Source organism: Balaenoptera borealis, assembly GCF_965194805.1.
Source record: "Balaenoptera borealis genome assembly, chromosome: 19".
Lineage (NCBI taxonomy): Eukaryota > Metazoa > Chordata > Mammalia > Artiodactyla > Balaenopteridae > Balaenoptera > Balaenoptera borealis.
In genome coordinates, this window is record NC_138878.1 from 11006207 (window position 1) to 11031171 (window position 24965).

General features: G+C 37.8%; 1 pseudogene across 2 annotated transcripts in view; it reads right to left on the reverse strand.

Moving 5' to 3' along the window:
- LOC309616159 (ADP-ribosylation factor 1 pseudogene) overlaps window positions 1-24965 on the reverse strand; it is a 126267-nt pseudogene that overhangs the window by 4722 nt on the left and 96580 nt on the right. Inside the window, exon 2 of one of the 2 annotated variants that reach the window (XR_014249814.1) lies at window positions 11710-11928. The product of XR_014249814.1 is annotated as an ADP-ribosylation factor 1 pseudogene (transcript). Of the gene's footprint in view, window positions 1-8656; window positions 11929-24965 lie in introns of both variants that reach the window. The other variant, XR_014249816.1, reaches the window with a different exon arrangement.

Here is a 24965-nt window from a genome sequence, read left to right on the forward strand (position 1 = left end):
ATGTCTTCCTTCAAAACCGATGTATTTCAATGCAACTTTAGAAAATAACGATGTGAAGACGGATTATAGATGTGTAAATATACAAATCTCAAGCAATAGCAATATCAAACATTTGTCAATATTAAACATAATTTAAACCTAGTTAATTTAGCCCTAATATGTTTTACTGAAAGATGCAGAAAGAATAGATGTGGCACAGGTACAAGACAAATGAGAAGAGTACAGTCTCAGGAAAAAATAGAGAATATAAAACTCTGCTCTTAAAATCCTTCCATAGTTTCCAATTACTTAAAGCATAAAGTAAAACACCATAACACATCAAAAACTTTGGCCAAATCTGGACCAAGTCAAATTTCTCCCCTTTCTCTCTTTGCATTTGCTTCTCCATCCCTTATACTCAGTGTCTCCTTGTGAATGGAGAGGAACTTCCCCCTACATCTCAGAACCTGAAACAGCCAAATCTATTACTACAATCACCTAAAACCTTTGTTTACATGAGAGGGTTTGCAAATGGGTCACACAATCACTGTGTCACATCCAAATCCAAAAGCCCTATGAAATCTCCTCCCATCTCAATATGACTAGGACTCTACATTTTTCAAGGCAAGTTCATCTATTATCTTTACCATCACTAGCAGTGAGTTTATTATTATTAAGTCCACTTTATTTGTGAGAAATCTGATGTTGAGAGGGTTTATTTCTTGCAGCTTTATGAGGTATACAAAAACTTCACATATTTAATATGTACAATTAGATGCTGAGAGAGTGTAAATTTCTTACTTGTGTCAAGATAGGACTTAAGAAAGTCCTTCAGCCCATTTCTATGTGGGATAATCAGATCCCAGGAGTGATAAAAAGCAATCTCTGATTCCGTACAGCCTGCTGTATGTTCCCAGAAGGGTGCTAGGACTGAAATGCACCCGAAGTGATAAAAGATGGACATAACATCCCCAGGACAACCAACAGAGTTAACTTAAGTTTTTCCTGATTCCCCAGAGCAGCAGGTAAACACATAACACAGACTTAGAATGACAGGTGCTTTTCTGTATAGTCACAGGAACACAAAGGACAGAGGGGCAGACTGGCCTTCTTCTCGGACCCAGGTTGAGCTTCCTGAAAAAACCTGCCTGCCTATGGAGCGCCTCTCCACATACAGGCTGTGTCATTGTCTAAGGCCGTGGAAACTGCCCCTCCAAAGGGAAGAATACTCCTGAGTCTCCAACTTGGTATAGCCATCACCATGCTGTTAAATCCTTTATCCTTTACCTACTTTAAAGGGATTTGTGTCTTTTGCCTGTGTCTCTTGATATCTCACTATCAGTCACTTTCTCCCTTGTGAAAAACATGCAGAGAATCACAAAATAAATAAATAGATTTGGTAGTTCAGAAATTCCAATTACATGCCCAATACCCTTCTACTTTCTGCTTAATATGTAAAGGAATCCTGTAATACAAACCTTAAAAATCACAGAACTGATCCCAAAGTCTAAAATCAGAAAATAATAAAGGCTTTACTAGTGGGAAGCAGCCGCATAGCACAGGGAGATCAGCTCGGTGCTCTGTGTCCACCTAGAGGGGTGGGATAGGGAGGGTGGGAGGTACACACAAGAGGGAGGAGATATGCGGATATATGTTTATGTATAGCCAATTCACTTTCTTATACAGCAGAAACTAACACACTATTGTAAAGCAATTATACTCCAATAAAGATGTTAAAAAAAAAAACAACCCTATGAGTGAGTGTCAAGTGACAATTAAGCTGCATCTGGTGGCAGGCTTTATAGTGGCAAGTGAGTTGATGTACTTCAATTGTACAGCTGCATCTGGTGGCAGGCTTTAAGTCAGAATCCAACACTTATTTTAGTCCATGCGTAGCCCGCCCATTATTTTATTTACCACCTCCATCCGCGCCTCTTTCCCACACTGCGCACTTGTCTCAGTCACAGTTTTGGTAAGCCCACAAGCTAACCCTAGCCAAAATGAGTAAAAAACAAATGTCTCTGGAGAGCTTCTTTGAAAAGGGGGAAAGACCCAATGATGAGACAGCAGAAGACTCAAAGACTGCCCACAAAAAGAAAGCTACATTTAAAAGAAAATACCAAGAGTCCTACTTAAATTCATTGCAACAGGCGATTCACATTCTCCAAGCCCACTTTGTATAATATGTGGCTACCGGCTATCCAACAAAGCCATGAAACCTTCAAAACTGCTCACCTATCTCAGCTTTCAAAAGAGTTTGAGCATTACTTCCCAACCACAAAAGACCCCTGAACTGGGAAGGAATGGATCCGTGACCCATTTGTGAATAAGCCAGGTGAATCGATTTTGTCCGTGCTAGAATAGGATCAACTGTTTGAGATCACAAATGATGGTGGCCTTAAAAGTATGTTTAAGACAACTTCAAATCTCCATACGTTCTGGATTAAAGTCAAGGCAGAATATCCTGAGATTGCTACAAAAGCACTGAAAAGCCTGCTTCCATTTCCAACGTCCTATCCTTGTGAAGCAGGGTTTTCTGCCGTGACAGCGACCAAAACGAGATCACGGAGTAGACTGGACGTAAGCAACACACGTCAGGTATCACTGTCTCGCATCGCCCCCAGATGGGACCATCTAGTAGCAGGAAAACAAGCTCAGGGCTCCCACTGATTCTGCATTATGGTGAATTGTATAATTATTTCATTATATATTACAATGTAATAATAATAGAAATAAAGTACACAATAAATGTAAAAAAAAAAAAGAAAAGAATAAAGGCTTTAAAGTTGTTGAGGGAGTTCTGTTTCTGGTTAGGATGTAGAACAGTGCAAAAGACCATCATCTCCATGGTAACAACAAGAAAAACAAAATTACTTTTCTATAAAGCTATCAAAGAGCTGTGACAAAAAAGCAAAGAAGCCTTAATGAACTATGATCCAGAGAGAGACAAGCATAGAACCGCAGATGCTTCCACACTTAGCAGCAAATTCCAACCTGACTTTGCAAATTCCAAGCAAACTTGCCAGAGATGGAAGGGGGAGGGATTAGGAGAAACCAGCAGGTTTTAACAGTGAGGACAGGCAAAAGACAGTAGAATCTATGATAGCTCAAATACAAAAAGAACTGTTCAGGCCAACATATCTCCAATCTCCCACCCGCTAGGAATTTTTCTGAGAAATTAGCAGAAATAATTATGAGGACAGGGCTAGCTAAAAGACAGAAAATTTTTTGGCAATTTCATGGTGCTCAGATCCCAGGACCCTGTAAAACTTGAATCCGTAAGTAAATCATAAGCGACTAAGCTAAAAATCAAACTCTTTCAAGTTCAAACTTGGGAAGATCAAAAGGATTAATTTGTCCCTTAGTTGTAGCAACAGTAGTAAAGAACATTGGGGGTTTCCCTATCTGGGCTATTGTAAATAATGCTGTGATGAACATAGGAGTGCACATATCTTATCAAATAAGAGTTTTCATATTCTTTGGATAAATATTCAGAAGTGCAATAGCTGGATCAATGATACTTCTATCCTTAATTTTTTGAGGACTCTCCATACTGTTTTCCATAGTGGCTACACCAATTTACATTCCCACCAACAGTGTAGAAGAGTTTCCTTTTTTCCACATCCTCTCCGACACTTGTCATTTCTTTCCTTTTTGATGATAGCCATTCTAAGGGGCGTGAGGTGATATCTCATTGTGGTTTTGATTTGCATTTCCTTTACAATTAGTGATGTTGAACATCTTTTCATGTGTCTGTTGGCCATCTGCACATTTTCTTTGGAAAAGTGTTTATTCAGCTCCTCTGCCCATTTTTTAATTGGATTGTTTGGTTTTTTGTCATCGTGTTGTATGAGTTCTTTACATATTTTGGAATATTAACCCCTTATCTGAGATATGATTTGCAAATATATTCTCCCATTCAGTAGGTTGTCTTTTCACCTTGTCAATGGTTTCCTTTGCTGTGCAGAAGCTTTTTCGTTTGATTAGGTCTCACTTGTTTATTTTTGATTTTGTTTCCCTTGACTGAGGAGACATGCAAAAAAATATTGCTAAGACCCATGTCAAAGAGTGTACTGCCTATGTTTTCTTCTAGGAGCTTTATGGTAAGCATACAGCCTAAGTGTCTATCAATGAATGAATGGATAAAGAAGATGTGATACATATATTTACAATGGAATACTCCTCAGCCATAAAAAAAAAAAGATGAGATTTTGCCATTTGTTACGACATGGCTGGACCTTAAAGGTATTATGTTAAGTGAAATAAGTCAGATGGAGAAAGACAAATATAATATGATTTCACTCATGTGGGCTATAAAAAAAATTAAAGTTTTTGATTAATTTTTATTGGAGTATAGTTGATTTACAATGTTGTGTTAGTTTCTGCTATACAGCAAAGTGAATCAGTTATACATATACATATATCCACTCTTTTTTAGATTCTTTTCCCGTATAGGTCATTACAGAGTACTGAGTAGAGTTCCCTGTGCTATATAGTAGGTTCTTATTAGTTATCTATTTTATATATAGTAGTGTGTATGTCAATCCCAATTCCCAATTTATCCCTCCCCCCCTTTCTCCCTTGGTAACCATAAGTTTGTTTTCTCCATCTGTGACTCTATTTCTGTTTTGTAAATAAGTTCATTTGTACCGTTTTTTTAGATTCCAGATATAAGTAATATCATACGATATTTGTCTTTCTCTGTCTCACTTACTTCACTCAGTATGACAATCTCTAGGTCCATCCATGTCACTGCAAATAAAAATAAATGAACAAACCAAACCAAACAAACAAACCAAAAAATAACAACCACATAGAGCTGTGGTTACCAGAGGGGAAGGGTAGGGTGGGTGAAATGGGTGAAGGGAATCAACTGCATGTTGATGGACGGATTTTTGGTGGTGAGCACACTATAGTGTACACAGAAGTACTGGAGTCAGACAAGTACAGCAGTCAGACAAGAAAAAGAAATAAAAGGTATTTAAATTGGAAGGGGGGACTTCCCTGGTGGTCCAGTGGATGGGAAGCCATGCTCCCAGGGCAGGGAGCCCAGGTTCAATCCCTGGTCAGGGAGCTGGATCCCACATGCATGCCGCCAAGTAGGAAATCCACATGCCACAACTGAGAAGTCCACATGCCACAACTAAAGATCCCGCATGCCGCAACTAAGAAGTCCACATGCTGCAACGAAGATCCTGCGTGCTGCAACAGAGACCTGGTGCAACCAATAAATAAATAAATAAATAGATAGATTTTTTTTTAAATAAATAAAGAAATTGGAAGGGAAGAGGTAAAATTGTCATTATATGCAGATGACATGATACTACATATAGAAAACCCCAAAGACTCCACACAAAAACTACTAGAACTGATAAACGAATTCAGCAAGGTAGCAGGATACAAGATTAACATTCAGAAATCAGTTGCATTTCTTTACACTAACAATGAAATATCAGAAAGGGAATGTACAGAAAATACCTTTTAAAATTACACCCCAAAAAATAAAATACTTAGGAATAAACCTGACCAAGGAGGAGAAAGACTTATTTGCCAAGAACTATAAAGCATTAATAAAGGAAATTGAAGATTACTCAAAGAAATGGAAAGATATCCCATGCTCTTGGATTTGAAGAATTAATATTGTTAAAATGGCCATACTACCCAAAGCAATCTACAGATTTAATGTAATCCCTATCAAATTACCCATGACATTTTTCACAGAACTAGAACAAATAATCTTAAAATTTATATGGAACCATAAAAGACCCAGAATTGCCAAAGCAATCCTGAGGAAAAAAGAACAAAGCAGGAGGCAAAACTCTTCCAGACTTCAGATAATACTACAAAGCTACAGTAATCAAAACAGCACGGTATTGGCACAAAAACAGACATATGGATCAATGGAACAGAATAGAGAGCCCAGAAATAAACCCACACACTTATGGTCAATTAATCTTCAACAAAGGAGGCAAGAATATACAATGGGAAAAAGTCTCTTCAGCAAGTAGTGTCAGGAAAGTTGGACAGCCTCATGTAAACCAATGAAGTTAGAACACACCATCTCACTATACACAAAAATAAATTCAAAATGGCTTAAAGACTTAAACATAAGACCTGACACCATAAAACTCCTAGAAGCGATCATAGGCAAAACATTCTCTGACATAAATCATACCAATTGTTTCTTAGGTCAGTCTCCCAAGGCAATAGAAATAAAAACAAAAATAAACAAATGGGACCTAACCAAACTTACAAGCTTTCACCCAGCAAAGGAAACCATAAACAAAATGAAAAGACAATCAACTGAAGGGGAGAAAATATTTGCAAATGATGCGACCAAAAAGGGCTTAATTTCCAAAATATACAAACAGCTCATACAACTCAGCAACAACAAAGCAAACAACCCAATCAAATAATGGGCAGAACACCTAAATAGATATTTCTCCAAAGAAGAAATACAAATGGCCAATAGGCACATGAAAAGATGCTCAACATTATTAAAGAAATGCAAATCAAAACTACAATGAGGTACCACGTCATACCAGTCAGAATAGCCATCATTAAAAACTCTACAAATAACAGATGCTGCAGAGGATGTGGAGAAAAGGGAACCGTCCTACACTGTTGGTGGGAATGTAAGTTGGTGCATCCACTAAGAAAAACAGTATGGAGGTTCCTCAGAAAACTAAAAATAGAATTACCATATGATCCAGCAATTCCATTCCTGGGCATATATCCAGACAAAACTCTAATTCAAAAAGATACATGCACCCCTATGTTCATAGCAGCACTATTCACAATAGCTAAGACATGGAAACAACCTAAATGTCCATCAACAGATGAATGGATAAAGAAAATGTGGTACATATTTACAATGGAATACTACTCAGCCATAAAAAAGAATGAAATAATGCCTTTTGCAGCAACATGGATACAACTAGAGATTATCATACTAAGTGAAGTAAGTCAGAAAGAGAAAGACATATGATATCACTTATATGTGGAATCTAAAATATGACACAAATGAACCTATCGATGAAACAGAAACAGATTCACGGACATAGAGAACAGACTTCTGGTTGCCAAGGGGGAAGGGGTTGGGGGAGGGATGGAGTGGGAGGTTAAACAACAAGGTCCTACTGTACAGCACAGAGAGCTATATTCAATATCTTATGATAAACCATAATGGAAAAGAATATTAAAAAAAGAATCTATATATATATATATGTATAACTGAATCACTTTGCTGTATAGCAGAAATTAACACTGTATTGTAAATCAACTATACTTCAATTAAAAAATTAAATTAAATTAAAATTTTGGGGTGGTGAGCACACTATAGTGTATACAGAAGTAGAAATATAATGTTGTACACGTGAAACATAATGTTATAATATATACAATGTTATACATATAAATTTATATAATGTTACTACAATAAAATTTTTAATTAAAATTAATTAATTAATTAATAATAAATAAAGTAAGTTGGTGGTTGAGCTGAGGACAAAGTGAAATCTCCTAAATAATTGAATCAGCTATAAACTAAAACTAACTGCAATTGTAATCCAGCTCTGACCCAGATTGAAGTAAGTGGAATCTAAAAGAATAGACCTGGTATTGGCTGCCTGGTTGAAGGAAGTTCTTGCACTCTCTGAGAATAAAGAAAAGAAGAAAAGTCATCATATTTCACTTTTGACTGTTCTTTAATGACTGGTATACAATAAAAATTTATAAGACATGTAAAGAAGCAGGTGAATTGACCCATAATCAAGAGAAGGAAATTCAATAAAGAAAGACTTACTGGGACTTCCCTGGTGGCACAGTGGTTAAGACTCCACACTCCCAATGCAGGGGACCCAGGTTCAATCCCTGGTCGGGGAACTAGATCCCACATGCATGCCGCAACTAAGAGTTTGTATGCCACAACTAAGGAGCCCACATGCCACAACTAAGGAGCCCACCTGCTGCAACTAAGACCTGGCACGACCAAATAAAAACAAATAAATAATTTTTTTTTAAAGACTTACTAATGACTCTGAAATCTACAGACAAAGACTTTAAAACAAGTATTATAAATATGTTAAATAATTGAAAGAAAAAGATAAATTGAATGAGTTTAGAGATGGTGGATTTTATGAGGGATCTGTAAACTTAAAATAAATAAAATTCAAATTATCGAGCTGAAAAATAACAATTTTTTTAATAATTGAATACTGCTGGAGGCTGCGGTCCCTCTCTGCCTGGGCCTCTCCACACTGCTGCATGCGCTTTTGCACAGTATGGTTGTCGTATTCCAAGAGTAAGTGTCCCAAGAAACAGGCAGTAGAAGCTTCCAGTTTCTATTGTCAACAAGCACAGAACCCAAATTCAAGGATGGAGACATAGACCTCACTTCTCAGTAGGAGGAATGTCACAAAATTTGGGGGCCATTATTGAACCCACCACAACAAGAGAATGGATAAACAAACCACGGTCTATTGATGCGAAGTATTTCTACTCAGCAATTAAAAAAGGATGGACTATTAATTCACACAACGTGGATGTATTTCAAAAACGTTATGTTTAGTGAAAGAATCCAGACTCATAAGGAATAAATACCAAATAATTCCATTTACATAAAGTTCAAAAACAATCAAAACTAACTTATAATGAGAGATATCAAAAGAGTACTTGCCTCTTGGGGAGCAATGGACTGAAGCGGGGCACTCAGAAACTTTGAAGGTGATGAAATATTCTATATCTTTATTCCCACGTTGGCTTCATAGGTTTATAGGGGTGTCAAAGCTCACTGAACTGTACACTTAAGACCTTTGTATTTTACTGTATATAAATTAGACTGAAATAGAGCTGTTCAAAACACAAATAAAAAATTATTGAATGGACATATATACACTACCAAACGTAAAATAGATAGCTAGTGGGAAGCAGCCGCATAGTACAGGAAGATCAGCTCGGTGCTTTGTGACCACCTAGGAGGGTGGGATAGGGAGGGTGGGAGGGAGGGAAATGCAAGAGGGAAGAGATATGGGAACATATGTATATGTATAACTGATTCACTTTGTTATAAAGCAGAAACTAACACACCATTGTAAAGCAATTATACTCCAATAAAGATGTTAAAAAAAAAAAAAGAAATTTTCATGGCAAAAAAAAGAAAAATTATTGAAACACAAGCACTTATGTGGTTCTGGATTGGATAGTGATTTCTACAAACCAGCTATAAAAAATATAACTGGGACACTTGGAAATAGTTTACCATGTTTCAGATATTAGGTGAGATAAATTTACTCATCTGTAGAGACCAAGATAGTCAACTGAAAAAAGCATATTATAAAACAATGTGTACAGTATGATCACTATGGTTAAAAATATAATATTATAGAGGTTTATTAGGGAAGTGAAAATGCTCTCTATCATACTGTCATGGTGGATACGTCATTATACAGTTGTCCAAACACATAGGATGTAACCCAGAACGAACTCTAATGTAAACTATGGACTTTGGTTGATAATGATGTGTCAATATAGGTTCATCAGTTGTAACATATGTACACACTCTGGTGGGGGATCTTGATAGTGAGGTAGGCTATGCCTGTGTTGGGAGAGGGGGCGTATGGGAAGTCTCTATATCTTAATTTTCTGTGAACCTAAAACTGCTCAAAAATGTCTTAAAAATATAGATAGACACATAATATTACTCATATATATTCTTAGGGAAAATGTAGGTGGAGTGTTACTAGAGTGTTACTGTGGTAATCTCTGTGCCGTGGGAATGTATGTTTTTATTTTATATTTTTGTTTGCATGGCATTTCTTATAGAAGTACTGCTTCTATAATAATAAAGGTTTACATAATTAACTTGCATTTTGTTTGTGAAAACAGTGTTGAAAATTCTTTTCTTAAAATCTGTTCCCAAAATATGCCATTTTTACCTGGTATTATTTCAATTAGACTGTAGTATGTGCAGTATTTAGTATAAGATTGAATAAAGCATAACAGGTAACCTTTATGAAACCCTTAATATATGCCAATCACCGTGTTTTGCTCTTGCATTTAAACCTTGCAACAGCCGTGTGAGAAAGGTGTTATTACTTTTCCCATTTGCAGATGAGGAGCCTGAAGCCCAACACAGTCACCAAACTAAGAGAAGTCAGAGTCCTCCCTTGTCATCACTCCTATGCAATCACTTACAGTTTCCATGCTACACGTGCATAATCTCCCTCATCCTCAAAGCACTATTTTGAGATTGCAATGGCTCATCTGGTGAAACCAAGGATCCTAAGAAGTGGAATAACTTGCCCGAGGTCACAAGCCAGCCACTGGCATAGCCAGTGATATGAAAGCAGGTATGTCTGCTATTGACCAGCAACTGCTACACTGAATCCCTGGCTTTATCAGCAGGACACAGTGTTTTCATATGAAGCCCTAGCAGAGACTATAACACCATGCTTCCACTGCACAACTTGTAAAATGCCCAGATAAGAGAAGAGATATTTATGAATGGTTGTTGGAAGGAAATGCGTCCATCCATTTCTTTATAATCTAGAGCTAAAGCCTGATCATCAGAACCTTGCAAGTTCAGAACATATTATCCTGGCCTGCTGCAAAATTGCTTTCCCTGAGTTCAACGTTCTGTCCTCAGCACCTACTGAGGGATGAGTCAAGAAAACATTCCACAAATCCCACAAATGTGTTTGCAACAGAGAAGTCATAAGTGAACATTTTTACCTTGTCTCTCTTACTCTCCTGTTGATAAGGCGAAGCTCTCAATGAGAACTACCCTTTAAAATTAGTTACTGGGTGAAACTTTACATTCCTTGAGAATTTTCCTTAGCATTTATTTTATTTTTTATTTTAAAAACACTCAAATAGTGCTTACCTTGTGCCAGCCACTGTTCTAAATGCTTTACTAATACTGGCACATTTGATTTAATCCTCATAACATACCTGTATAACGAAGTTACTTCTATCATTCTTATTAAGCTTATGAAGAAACGGAGGCACAGGGTGATTACTTAATTTGCCTAAGGTCATACGGTTAATAAGCACTTTTTTTTTCCTTACTTACAATTTGAAAACAAATGTGTTTTCTTTCTCACTGGGCTTGCTAGGAGGTTTGGAAGAGAATTTTTACCGAACCCTAGAATTTTTGTAGGATTCTTCACCTGTAAACATGCATTTTGTTTTCCTTTGAAGTTCTAATACTGCATTGTATGTTGCATTTTCTTTGTTCATGGATGGATAGATACAGGAATAAAAATAAGGATGGAGCCAAAGACTGAGATCTAGATAAAACTACAATTATGTGTGCAATTCCTATATGCTAGGACAAGTACTTTGTAACATTAAGTCAAGGGGAAAGAATCATTTCTGTATTTGATTAAAGGTTTAATATATGTTCAAGTTAAATCAAATTCTGAAACAAAGATATAAAGGTAATTCAAATAAGAGACTAAATATGTTTAGGCAAAAGGGAGAAGAATGGTAATTTTTAATATAATTTTTAACAAATAATGGTAATTTTTTAATGCACAAATTCAATGAGTTCAGAAGAAAAGGTAAAAGTATATACAGGAGTTTGTCATACTGCCCAGAGCTTATCGTTTTTTAAAGCAATTTTTCTTGTACAGGGTCCAGAAAAGCAATAAATTTAACAAGGCACAGGAAAGCAATCAGGAGCCCAGGTATAAAGACCGCATACTAGAACACAGTGACACTAAGAAATACCTGTTCTTGCCTTTTGTTGCAAATAAGATCCTTCAGCAACAACAGATTTTCATTTGTAATCATTCACAGTCAATTCCAATTTAGTGCAGATGTGAGTTTAGCTCTGCAGCTGAACCAAAGCTCCTTCACATGGGGAAGTATTTTTCAATTTTGTCTCTATGAAATTCCTTTGTCAGAAAAGGGACGAGAAGAACTGTTCCCATGGGCAGTGGAAGGCATCTGTGAAAAGAAACACCTGTTTATTTGGATGCTATTTCTTTATCAAGTTACTTATTCACTGATCATCCCTCTAGGAAACATGCTAAAGATATTGCCAATATTATTACATCAGCATAGGGGTTGAGAAACCAATTGAACATTTCTCTGACCAGAAGTATTACATTTTCCAGGCAACAATCTCACCTGTGTATGGGAAGCGGTGAGAGTCTGCTTCCAGGGGATACCTATGTATTTTAGTTTGCTCAGGCTGCATTAACAAATATCACAGGCTGGGTGGCTTCAACAAAGAAGTTTTTCTCACAATTCTGGAGGCTGGAAGTCTGAGATCAAGGTGTCAGCAGGGTTGATTTCTTCTGAGGCCCCTCTCCTTGGCTTGTAGATGGCCACCTTCTCCCTGTGTCCTCACATGGTCTTCCCTCTATACGTGCCTGTGTCCTAATTTCTGCTTCTTATATTGGGTTAGGACCCACCCTAATGACCTCATTTTACCTTAATTACCTCTTTTAAAAGCCCATCTCCAAATACAGTCACATTCTGAGGTACGGTTAAGACTTCAACATGTGAATTTTAGGAGATCTAATTCAGCTCATAAGACAATGTGGACGCGCGTGCTTCCTCATCTCTCTACCATGTTCTAAGCAGACTAGGTATTTTGCGGCCGAGACATCAATCACAGCGGCCCCATTTCTCAGAAGCCACATGAGTAACTTAAAAAGCTGATGATTTTCTGCCAGAAGACTTAAGATTTTGACTATAAAATAAAGATCTCAGTTTTTTTAAACTCATATGTGACATAAATATGAATTGAGAAAATATCTCAAATTAGAAAATCAGAATAATAGGAATAAAAGTGACATTTTAATTTCTGAGGCCACAGCGAGGCATTAAGAGAGCACTCAAAGGAGAACAGACCAGGAGTTGAGAGGTGAAAAAAGGGAGCCACTACTCCTTCAGAAAACTTAAATTGTGTTCTCTCTCTGTTTTACCACAAAACTTCCCATTACAACATCTTTGTCAAATCAAAGAATCAAAATAAAATTGGAAAGGGCAGATTACACCTGAATAAATGCAGCCTTCCTAACAGCCAAAGAAGATGCTGGCGATGGTGTCGATGTTGTCTATAAATAAAACAAAAGGACCGTGAGCCACAGCTACTGAAGCCCACGTGCCTAGAGCCCGTGCTCCACAACAAGAGAAGCCACCACAATGAGAAGCCTGCGCACCGCAATGAAGAGTAGCCCCTGCTCGCCGCAACTAGAGAAAGCCCGCACGCAGCAACGAAGACCCAACGCAGCCAAAAATAAATTAATTTTTTAAAAAAAATTTTTAATTAAAAATTTTTAAAAAGGAGGAGGCTCACCAGCCTCCCTATAGTCACTGCGTACTCTGAATATTCCAGGTCTCCTCACTGTTTGCACAGTTTGAGGCAAATCACCTCAGCCTCCTGAAAGATGAGCCATTATTGTATTTCACCAAAGCCAGATCTTTCTAAGGTTATCCATAGCATGTTGGAGCTGAAGAGGATATTACACTCATCAAATCCAGTATCCTCCAGGTGGCCCATATGATGCCAACAGCTTTCTCAGAAGAGGGTTTGTAGTCAAAAAGTTTGCGGAATGCAAACTTTATATTGTCTGTGGTTTGTTGTTGTTTTTTTGACCCCACATACTTCTCAGAGCTTCGTGGTTGCTAAAATGTATACTTTTATAAATTTTATAATATTAATGGAATATATATTTAATAGAATATATAATAAATATTATATATAAACTTTAATATTATCATAATATTAAATTTTATATGCATCATAACATATGTAATATCTAATGTTATGATATATTACATATATTAGGTATTATATATATACTTTAATATTATAGTTTGAATACCGCATGGAGTATTCAGTTTTTTTAACAACTTTCCTGATCCCAGAAGCACTGTTACAAAGACGGTTCTTAGAGTACTTTGTGAAATGCAGATGTAGTCCAATTGCCTCGTTTAACAGATTAAGAAACAGAGACACAAGATTGATGCTACTTTCCCAGGGGCAGTGCCAAGATCAGGATATAAATATCCTAATTCTCAGTGTCCTTTCTTCTACGCCATTGAACTTCTTCCTAATGAATACTGATCTCTGGACTTGGACAGAAGGCCTGTGCAGATATCCATTCAGGAAATCTGAATCTTCAGGTTGGAATGTAACGTCTGACATAAATGATGTATTTAATTCTCATAAAATATATACCAAATACTATGTAAAATTTTGGATTTGGCCTATAATTGGGGTATTCAAATAAAGAAAAGAAGTCTGTCTTATCATGCATTTCTATTTGGTCACTTGTTAGCTATAGATTGGTCCAGACCACACAGAAGGAATGTGGCAGTGTATAAGCAACAGTCTAGAATAAATTTTTGATTTGTTCATTTGGAAAAAAAAAAGAGAAAAGAAGTCTTATAAATTGAACATGTTTAAATTCTCACATTGACAAAATTCTTCCACAAATTAACAGAGTCTGGTTAGTACAGATTATCATGAAGAGTAGCTCACAAAAGTGTGAGCGAGAACATGGACAAAGAAAACCTATAGAAAACACCAAATTCTCAGCCAGAATATCTGTCTCCTTGTTTTCTGACTACTTATGAAAAATGCAATTTCAACTTCATTTTTTTCTTGCCCTAAGAATAGGATTGCCAGCTAAATACAGGATGCCCCATTAAGTCTGAATCTTAGATAAACAACAAATAGATTTTTAATATAAGTAGCTCTCAAATATTGCATAAGATATACTTACACTGTATTTTTATTTTCTAAATCTGGCAATTTTGCCTATGAAGGACACTCACACTTATTGAAAAGGCCTTCAGGAAAGCAACAGATTAAAATGTCAATAGAAAGTAAAAATTGACAGTAAGGAAAAGCCAGAAAAGGCTGATTATCATTCAATAACTGAAGCTCGATTCTGAGATTTAAACTCAAGTATCAGAGATGAGAGATTAAGAGATACATTTATGCATTAAATTACATTTCCTACATTCCTGATTTGAGCCTCAGTGAAAACTACAAAAAGCCAACCTGTGTTTTATTTTTTTTAAATGTAATATAATTTACTTCAAAATGGTTTTTTTAATAGATCTTTATTGGAGTTTAATTGCTTCACAATGCTGTGTTAGTTTCTGTTGTACAACAAAGTGAATCAGTCATATGCATACGTATATCCCCATATCCACTCCCTCATGAGCCTCCCTCCCACACTCCCTATCCCACCCCTCTAGGTCATCGCAAAGCACAGAGCTGATCTCCCTATGCTATGCTGCTGCTTCCCACTAGCTATTTTACATTTGGTAGTGTATATATGTCGATGCTACTCTCACTTCACCCCAGCTTCCCCTTCCCCCACCTCCTCCATGTCCTCAAGTCCATTCTCTATGTCTGCGTCTTTATTCCTGCCCTGCCACTAGGTTCATCAGTACCATTTTCTTTTTTAAGATTCCATATATATGTGTTAGCATACGGTATTTGTTTTTCTCTTTCTGACTTACCTCTGCATGACAGACTCTAGGTCCATCCACCTCACCACAAATAACCCAATCTTACTTCTTTTTATGGTTGAGTAATATTCCATTGTATATATGTGCCAATCTTCTCTATCCATTCATCTGTGTATGGACATTTAGGTTGCTTCCATGTCCTGGCTATTGTAAATAGTGCTGCAATGAACATTGTGGTACATGTCTCCTTTTTTTTTTCTTTTATGATTTTTTTTTGAACTTTTGAATTTTATTTTACTTTTTTATACAGCAGGTTCTTATTAGTCATCCATTTTATACACAGCAGTGTATACATGTCGATCCCAATCGCCCAATTCATCACACCACCACCCCCACCCTCCCGCCGCTTTCCCCCCTTGGTGTCCATACATTTGTTCTCTAAATCTGTGTCTCAATTTCTGCCCTGCAAACCGGTTCATCTGTACCATTTTTCTAGGTTCCACATATATGCATTAAAATACGATATTTGTTTTTCTTTCTGACTTCACTCTGTGTGACAGTTTCTAGATCCATCCACGTCTCAACAAATGACCCAATTTCGTTCCTTTTTATGGCTGAGTAATATTCCATTGTATATATGTACCACATCTTCCTTATCAGTTCGTCTGTCAATGGGCATTTAGGTTGCTTCCATGTCCTGGCTATTGTAAATACTGCTGCAATGAACATTGGGGTGCATGTGTCTTTTTGAATTATGGTTTTCTCTAGGTATATGCCCAGTAGTGGGATTGCTGGATCGTATGGTAATTCTATTTTTAGTTTTTTAAGGAACCTCCATACTGTTCTCCATAGTGGTTGCATCAATTTACATTCCCACCAACAGTGCAGGAGGGTTCCTTTTTCACCACACCCTTTCCAGCATTTATTCTTTCTAGATTTTTTGATAATGGCTATTCTGACCAGCGTGAGGTGATAACCTCATTGTAGTTTTGATTTGCATTTCTCTAATAATTAGTGGTGTTGAGCATCTTTTCATGTGCCTCTTGGCCATCTGTATGTCTTCTTTGGTGAAATGTCTATTTAGGTCTTCTGCCCATTTTTTAATTGAATTGTTTGTTTTTTTGACATTGAGCTCCATGAGCTGTTTGTATATTTTGGAGATTAACCCTTTGTCCATTGTTTCATTTGCAAATATTTTCTCCCATTCTGAAGGTTGTCTTTTTGTCGTGTTTATGATTTCCTTTGCGTGCAAAAGCTTTTAAGTTTCATTAGGTCCCATTTATTTATTTTTGTTTTTATTTTCATTACTCTAGGAGGTGGGTCAAAAAAGATCTTGCTGTGGTTTATGTCAAAGAGTGTTTTTCCTATGTTTTCCTCTAAGAGTTTGTTTTTCATTTATTTTTTTAAGTATTTCTTTTTTAAAAATTTTTATTTATTTTATTTTTGGCTACACTGGGTCTTCATTGTTGCATGTGGGCTTTTCTCTCGTTGCGGTGAGCGGGGGCTACTCTTTGTTGTGGTGCATGGGCTTCTCATTGCGGTGGCTTCTCTTGTTGCGGAGCACGGGCTCTAGGCACGTGGGCTTCAGTAGTTGTGGCACGTGGGCTCAGTGGTTGTGGCTCATGGGCTCTAGAGCACAGGCTCAGTAGTTGTGGCACACAGGCTTAGTTGCTCCGCAGCATGTGGGATCTTCCCGGACCAGGGCTTGAACCCATGTCCCCTGCATTGGCAGGTGGATTCTTAACCACTGCGCTGCCAGGGAAGCCCCCTCTAAGAGTTTTATAGTGTCTGGTCTTACATTTAGGTCTTTAATCCATTTGGAGTTTATTTTTGTGTATGGTGTTAGGAAGTGTTCTAATTTCATTCTTTTACATGTAGCTGTCCAGTTTTCCCAACACCATTTATTGAAGAGACTATCCTTCCTCCATTGAGTCTTCTTGGCTCCGTTGTCAGTTATGAATTGACTGTGTACATGTGGGTTTATTTCTGAGCTGTCTATTCTGTTCCATTAGTCTATACCTGAGGCACAGGCAGGCATCACTCCTGCTGGATTCTGTAACAAATGGTTCTGGTGGCAGGATCACAGCCAAAACGAGATATAATATCCACAGGGGAAGGAGCTGTTTCTGGGTCTAGGTGGGACCACAGTTGGCAATTCAGCAGCCTGGGCATGGATATGCCTTCTCAAAACAGCCCTCACTGGTCTTGGGCTCCAATAGGATTTAACAATCTCCTACCTGGATCCCAAATCTCCCACTAAGGCACTTTTGTCCAAGATGGCTGCCAAATTATTATTGCTGGGTGGGGATACAAACAGGGGACTCCTATTCTGCCATCTTGCTGACATCATTCCCTGTGAAAATATTATTTGTTAAAATTTGATTTCACCTTTTAGAATTAGTTTGTATGTGTGTGTGCCTTTCTGCCTGATTTAACATCTAACCAGATTTTACCCAAAGAAATCCCTCCAGGGCATGTTTTTTTTTTTAGCATTTTCTTCTTTCTTTTTTTAAATTTTATTTATTTATTTTATTTATGGCTGTGTTGGGTCTTCGTTTCTGTGCGAGGGCTTTCTCTAGTTGTGGCAAGCGGGGGCCACTCTTCATCGCGGTGCGCGGGCCTCTCACTATGCGGAGCACAGGCTCCAGACGCACAGGCTCAGTAGTTGTGGCGCACGGGCTTAGTTGCTCCACGGCATGTGGGATCCTCCCAGACCAGGGCTCGAACCCGCATCCCCTGCATTGGCAGGCAGATTCTCAACCACTGCACCAGCAGGGAAGCCCCCAGGGCATGTTTATAAGAGATTCTAATCAAAATTAAAATAAGCATTCTTCACTATGAAGAACATGTTTCTTAACTTTTCTAAGACTTCTAAAACAACTAAAACTTGTATATACCAGAAAACAGAAACCTCTGCAGACTAGCATCATCTAAAGCAAATCTTTAAAGATGAGGGTAGGGCAGCAAATGGGTAATGAACCATGCAGAGCTTGCTTTGAGAGGCACCCAGTTTGAAAAGAGCATTGTCAAGCTGACAGAAGCATTTGTCTTGGTAAATATTCTTCTTCATTCCTAAAGCATTCAACCATGAGAAGGTGAGCACAGACAGCAGTCTAGAAGTCTCTAATGAATACTTGTAACACACAAGCTGAAAAATTCTTGATCTGTCTGCCCTTTGTGAAAAATAGCAAGAATTGGAGATGGGGGTTAAAAATGAGGGAGGCTTTCACTTCCCATGATGGGCCAGCCTGTGGCAAAATGAACCTCTCACCAAGAAGATCTTTAAAAGATGAATAAAATACAGAAAACTTCAGGTTGAAGATATCAGAGAGCTACCAAGGCAGCCAGGGCTCAAGGAACACATTACTGGAAAGAAATGAAGCCCAGAGAAGTGAACTTAACATTCTGGGCCCCTTTTCCTTCGGGCATTTGATAATTCATGAGATACACAGGTCAGAAGGATTTTTTTAATCCAAAATAAGGAGGGCATATACCCCAAATTTATGCAATGAGGCCAATCTAACTTTCATATTAAAATCTGGAAAGGACATTGCAAGAAAAGTGAATTACAGACTAATAACCATCATGAGCATAGTTGCAAAATTGATTTCAATATAAGTCATCGATATATTAAAAAGGTAATAAATACATCACAATCCATTGAATTGGATCCAGGAATGCATCACAATCCATGAATGCAATGTTGTTCCCACAGTTGAAAGGAAGAAAGCCAGACAGAAAGAGAGAGAGAGAGAAAGAGAGAGAGAAAGAGAGAGGGAGGGAGGAAGGAAAGAAGGAAGGAAGGGAGAGGGAGAGGAAGAAAGGGAGGGTGAGAGGGAGGGACAGAGGGAGGGAGGGAGGGAGGGAGGAAGGAGAAAGGAAGGAAGAAAGAAAGGGAGGGAGGGAGGAAGAAAGAAAGAAAGAAGAAAAGTAGGGAGGGAGGGAGAAAGAAAAGCCAAACAATTCACCACACTGGAAGAAGAAAAGAAAAAAAAAAAGATCTTCTCAATAGATGCCAGAAAAAGCACTTGAAAAAATTCATTATAGAAACTTAGCAAACTAGAAATAAAAGAATCTAACATTAGTTTGATATTGAGGCTCATCTACAAAATACCTACAGCAAACATCATACTTAATGGTAAAATATTGAAACCTCACCTCCTAAGATCAGGAACATGACAAAACACCCTCTATCACCTCTTCTATTTCACATTGTAATAGTTTAGGTCCTTGGCTATGCATGTGGGTAAGTAAAAGAACTACCAAAGCATAAAGAATGGAAAAGTAAATATCCCTGTGATTGGTCACAGACCACACAGTTGTTCATCTGGCATATCCAAAAATATTCCACAGAAAAACGATTAAAATGAATAAGTGAACATAGCAAAATTGCTCATTAAAGTCAGAATGAAAAAGTTTCATTATTATCTACTGGGAAGAAGTAGAAAATGAGTTTTTTAAGTGATAGTTATAAAAGCATAAAGAATACTTAAGGGTTACCCTAACAGAATACATACAATACTTCTTCACAGAAAACTAAAGACATTATTGAGAGAAAATATAAAAGAGCTAAACAAACAGGACAAATGTCTATGAATTTCAAGACAATATATTATAGAGATAATAATTCCTTCTAAACTGATATATTCATTCAATACAATCCAAAGGAAAATCCCAGCTGTACTTTTATACTGTGGAAATTGAAAAGTTGATATTAAAATATGTTTGTGAATTAAAAGTCCACAGATACCTAAGACAATTTTGAAAACAAACAAAGTTGAAGGATTCACATTACTAGTTATTAAGACTCATAAAACTATATTAATTACGACAATGTGGCATGGCACAAAGATGGAAAAATATTCCAGTTAAACAGAATAGAGGGCTTCCCTGGTGGCGCAGTAGTTAAGAATCTGCATGCCAATGCAGGGGACATGGGTTCGAGCGCTGGTCCAGGAAGACACCACATGCCACGGAGCAATTAAGCCCGGCGCCACAACTACTGAGCCTGCACTCTAGAGCCCGTGAGCCACAACTACTGAGCCCACGTGCCACAACTACTGAAGCCCGGGCGCCTAGAGCCCATGCTCCACAACGAGAAGCCACCACAATGAGAAGCCCACGCACCGCAACAAAGAGGAGCCCCCACTCGTCGCAACTAGAGAAAGCCCGCACGCAGCAACCAAGACCCAACGCAGCCAAAAATTAATTAATTAATTAATTAATTAAATGCAATGGCAGGTCACCAGAGGCTCTTAGTGGAAAATGCTATGAACAAATTTATATTATAAATTTATAATTTATAACAAGAGTGATAACTGGGTGGAGCAGGGAGGAGGCAGTAACCCAAAGTTGTTGGTGTCTCCAATCAAGATGATAGCTGTGGAGCTAGAATAAAATGTGATGCTGTCAAACTGGTGTGGTGCCATGGATGCCAGCAGGTGAGATTGCTTTAAGTGAGGAAATTGCTTTAAGTGCCAGATGTTCCCTGAAGATGGAGGGAGATGTAGACTAAAGAAGTATCATTGCTTTTAATGGCATGGAAGTCCCCGCTAACAGCAGAGAAGGAGAAACTTTGAGGCGACTCACAGAAGACATGGTCTCAGGAAACCAAGCTGACAATACCTGGGAAATCAATACTGTAGATAACTTGGCTTTGAGAAGAGATGGCGATGGTTTTTAAATCAAAGGTATATTGATCTCACATGGAGATTGGGGGAAATGGCTGACATATCAAACCCTGTTCCCTTCTCATGCCATCTTACAAACAACCCTCAGTCCAATTCCACTCTTATTCTCAGCAAAATGCCCTTGAGAAACAGGAAGTAGGTTAACCTTCCCTAAGCAGCTCATTCTACTGTTTAACCCTAGCTTTCCATGCTAATGCCCCTAAATCCTAGGTAAATCCTCCAGACAGCAGGCTATTTTGGGACCATAATCTCTTCTCACCACAGGATCAAACTAACTATCTCTTCAAATACAGCCAGGTTTTGTTTTGCCTTTTTAGTACACTGAATGTAAAAGTTGACATCAGAGTCTGAAAGGGTAATTGTACATGATTATATTTCTTTATCACTAATTTTAAAAGCCTACATAAACCATAATTTGCTGTGTCTTTGCAGATGTTATCTTTATGGCTTATAATCCATTAATTGCTATGTTGCTCAAATGTTCTTGTAAATTTTCTGGGTCTGCCTACTTACCTCATTTGAAAGTTACTCTCAGGTACACTTTTTTATAACCTTCAGTCATCTTCTTGAGTTTTGATGTTATTAAATAATAGTTTTTCAGAAGATGAAAGAAGAAAATCAATAAGCAATGGTAGAGGTGCTCTGAGATCACTGATCACTATACTTTCCTATTTTACTTTCCTTGCCCATATTTTATGCTGTATTTGTTACTTTCCAATTGTGCCATGTTAGGAAGCTGAACATAAATTAATTTGCTTCCCAGTTAGAAGGCTCAATCATTGGAAGACATTTTCAATACCTACAATACCTAAATTGTTTTAATTAAATGAGAATAACATGCATGTCCTTTTTCTATCTTCTTCATTCCTGTGCCTGGCACATATTAGGTACTTAATGAATATGTGTTGTACGAGTAAATGAGTGAATGAAAGCATTTCACAGACTTTTGGCAGAATGTGCAATGGTCTACACAAGCTGATATTAAAGGGGAAAGGAAATTACTATGTGCATTTAGAGGTGTGGGATTCGTTTAAGTCAGCGCTCTCCTAGAGAAACTTCTAAGATGATGAAAATGTTCTACGTGGTGTTGTTCAATTTGGTGTCCATTAGCCACATTCAGCTACTGAGCACTTGAGATGCGACCAGTACACCTGAGGAACTGAACTCTTAATCTGATTTAATTTTCACTAATCTAAATTAAATAGACACATGCGGCTACCGTAGTGGACAGTGCAGCTTTAAATGAATCATACATGCCCAGTCCCGTCCTTTTGAAAACTAGAAGCATTTTCCTGATAGGCCCATACAATGTTAGAAACAAACTAATTCAAACGCCATTGTGAGGTGTTTATACCAGTTTGAAACATCGGCATCAAAGACTGAGGCAGGAATGTAGTGGAGTTGGCTGGAGAAGTACAGCCGTTGATGGCATCTGCCCCGCCTCACACACCCTCCTCCACCTCAGTCATCTGTACCTCTCCCTCAGGATTTACCACATTCACAAGATACGGTTTCTGCAAGCCCTGGGGCTGAGTCTTACTGAACTCAGTATATCCATTTCCTAGTGTGCCTGGCACAGAGTAGCCAATGAAGCGAATGCATATACAGAAACGCATATATGTTGATTTTTTTCATTTAGGTACAAGTAGGTCTATGTAGCACAATAGCCATATATTACACATACATAGACATAACCATGATTAGGGTTACCACATATCCCAGTTTAACCTGGGCAACACTAAAACTTACTATCCCAATGTCCCCATTTGGGTTCTCATCCTCTTAGATTCTCAGAAGTGCCACTGTTTGAACTCTATCAAATCTCTACTCTTTATCAACTCTCCAGAGCTGTATTTATGTGGATTGCTACATTTTGGAATAACCAATTTATTATTATTATTATTATTATTAATAAATTCTCCTTCTTGGTCTGATCATTGTAAATGTACATTAGAGGTATTTCTTGATTAACTACAGTATGTTCTTAATAAGCAAAAGAAAATAATATTGAAATAGAGCCACTTGGTTCCCATAAAAATTAAAGACTTAAGTCATAATTAAAAAGGAATTGTGTACAAAATTAGGACTGAACGGTGAAATTAAACCCCTGCTGCCACCCCACGTGTTGCAAAGAACACTAGAATGCGTTGAGAAACCACTTCAAAACCAGGAACAGTGTGCTTACACTTGAGGACACCCATAAATCTGCCCATGCAAAAGTTACCTGGCAGATCAGACCGGAATTAGAATTCCTGTGTTGAACATTATTCAAGCTAATTTGAAATGTAATTGCATAATCACATCAATATAGTCAAAGAAATGTGGTTTTTACCGAAAAGGTATAATCATTTTCTAATTACCAATTAAGAACTCTCCACAGTTTATTAGAATTGGAGAATTACAGTATGTGAATTAACCCAATTGCCCTCTGGAAGTCCTCAGGTGACAGAAATATAAATAATTCACTGTGAAACTCTGGCTGTAATTGGTATCCTGAAACCAAAATTCATGCCCCCATGCTTTTTACCTTCTCATCTTCAATATCAGTTTATTTAATCCAAGTTCCAAGGGAGAATAATATTGATTCCAGTGGCTCTGAACAGTTTGTTTGTTGTAACTGCCAGTGAAGGATCAACTTTTGTAAATACCAGTTATTCAAAAATGGTCCATTTGCACAATGAAATTTAAAGTACAGCTAAGAGGGACTTCCCTGGTGGTCCAGCAGTTAAGACTCCACGCTTCCACTGCAGGGGGCACGGGTTCAATCCCTGGTCGGGGAACTAAGATCCCACATGCCACACAGTGCGGCCAAAAAGTAAAAAAAAAAAAAATTTTTATATATATATAAAGTACAGCTAAGAGTTCCTGAGTAACCAGTTAAAATAGTTGCCTAGATGTCTATAATGCATGGCCACTGGATGAGCAGTCAAAACACCTGCATTCTAGCCCAGCTCTCATTCTTATTACTGAGCCTCCCTCTTAAACTGTCTGAACCCCAGGTTCCTCCTGTACGGAATCAGCATAATTACCCCAGAACTACATATCAGACAAGGTTAGAAGGGCTCAAACAAAAGAAAGTATGTGGCAGTTCTCTATAAAATTAGTCTCACTATGCACATGCTATCAAATATTTTAAGGTATGCTTTAAGTAGAATTATAATGATAGAAGTCCTTTCTCTAGGAATCAAAATGCTCAATGAAACTGATAAATATCACTTGCTAGCCTGAAGGGTCTCTGTTTCCTCAGCCCTGGAAAGCTCTGTGAGAGACCCATCTCTGCCTTCAGAGTTTCCAGTCCAGCCCTCTACCTCTCACCTCTACTAGTTTCAAAATCTGCCCCCAAAAATCTTACTGGAAAGACCAATTTTGTGTTTTCTCCCAGATGGATCTTTATTCCCTATGCACCTCAAGGCTGCAGGATGTTTCATTCTACCTCTCAAAACATTTTGACCAAGACCCCTGGCTGCCATTATATACAAGGATCAGTGCAAATTTTCCATGGAAAAAAATCCCTGCCATTGTTATTGTTATATCAGCCCTGCATGACCAGGAAAATCTTTGCTGTTTATTCTCTCCCCCAAGATAGGATTTCTGTCTGTGTAAGCTCCCAGTTCACACCCAGAATCAGGAAATGCCCTTCTCCCAAATTAAAAAAAAAAAAAAAAAGCTGGAGATCACTACCTCATCTCTGATACTTTCTCTCCTCCCTGGAATTTTGGTTCATCTAATCCCTGTGCCTCCACAGCTCTCTGATATTTTCAAAAAAATTTTTTTATTTTATTAGGCATTTTTTTTTTGCAATGGGCACACTTGCCTGCTGTGTCTATTACATCATTCCTGGGAGTAGAAGTCATAACA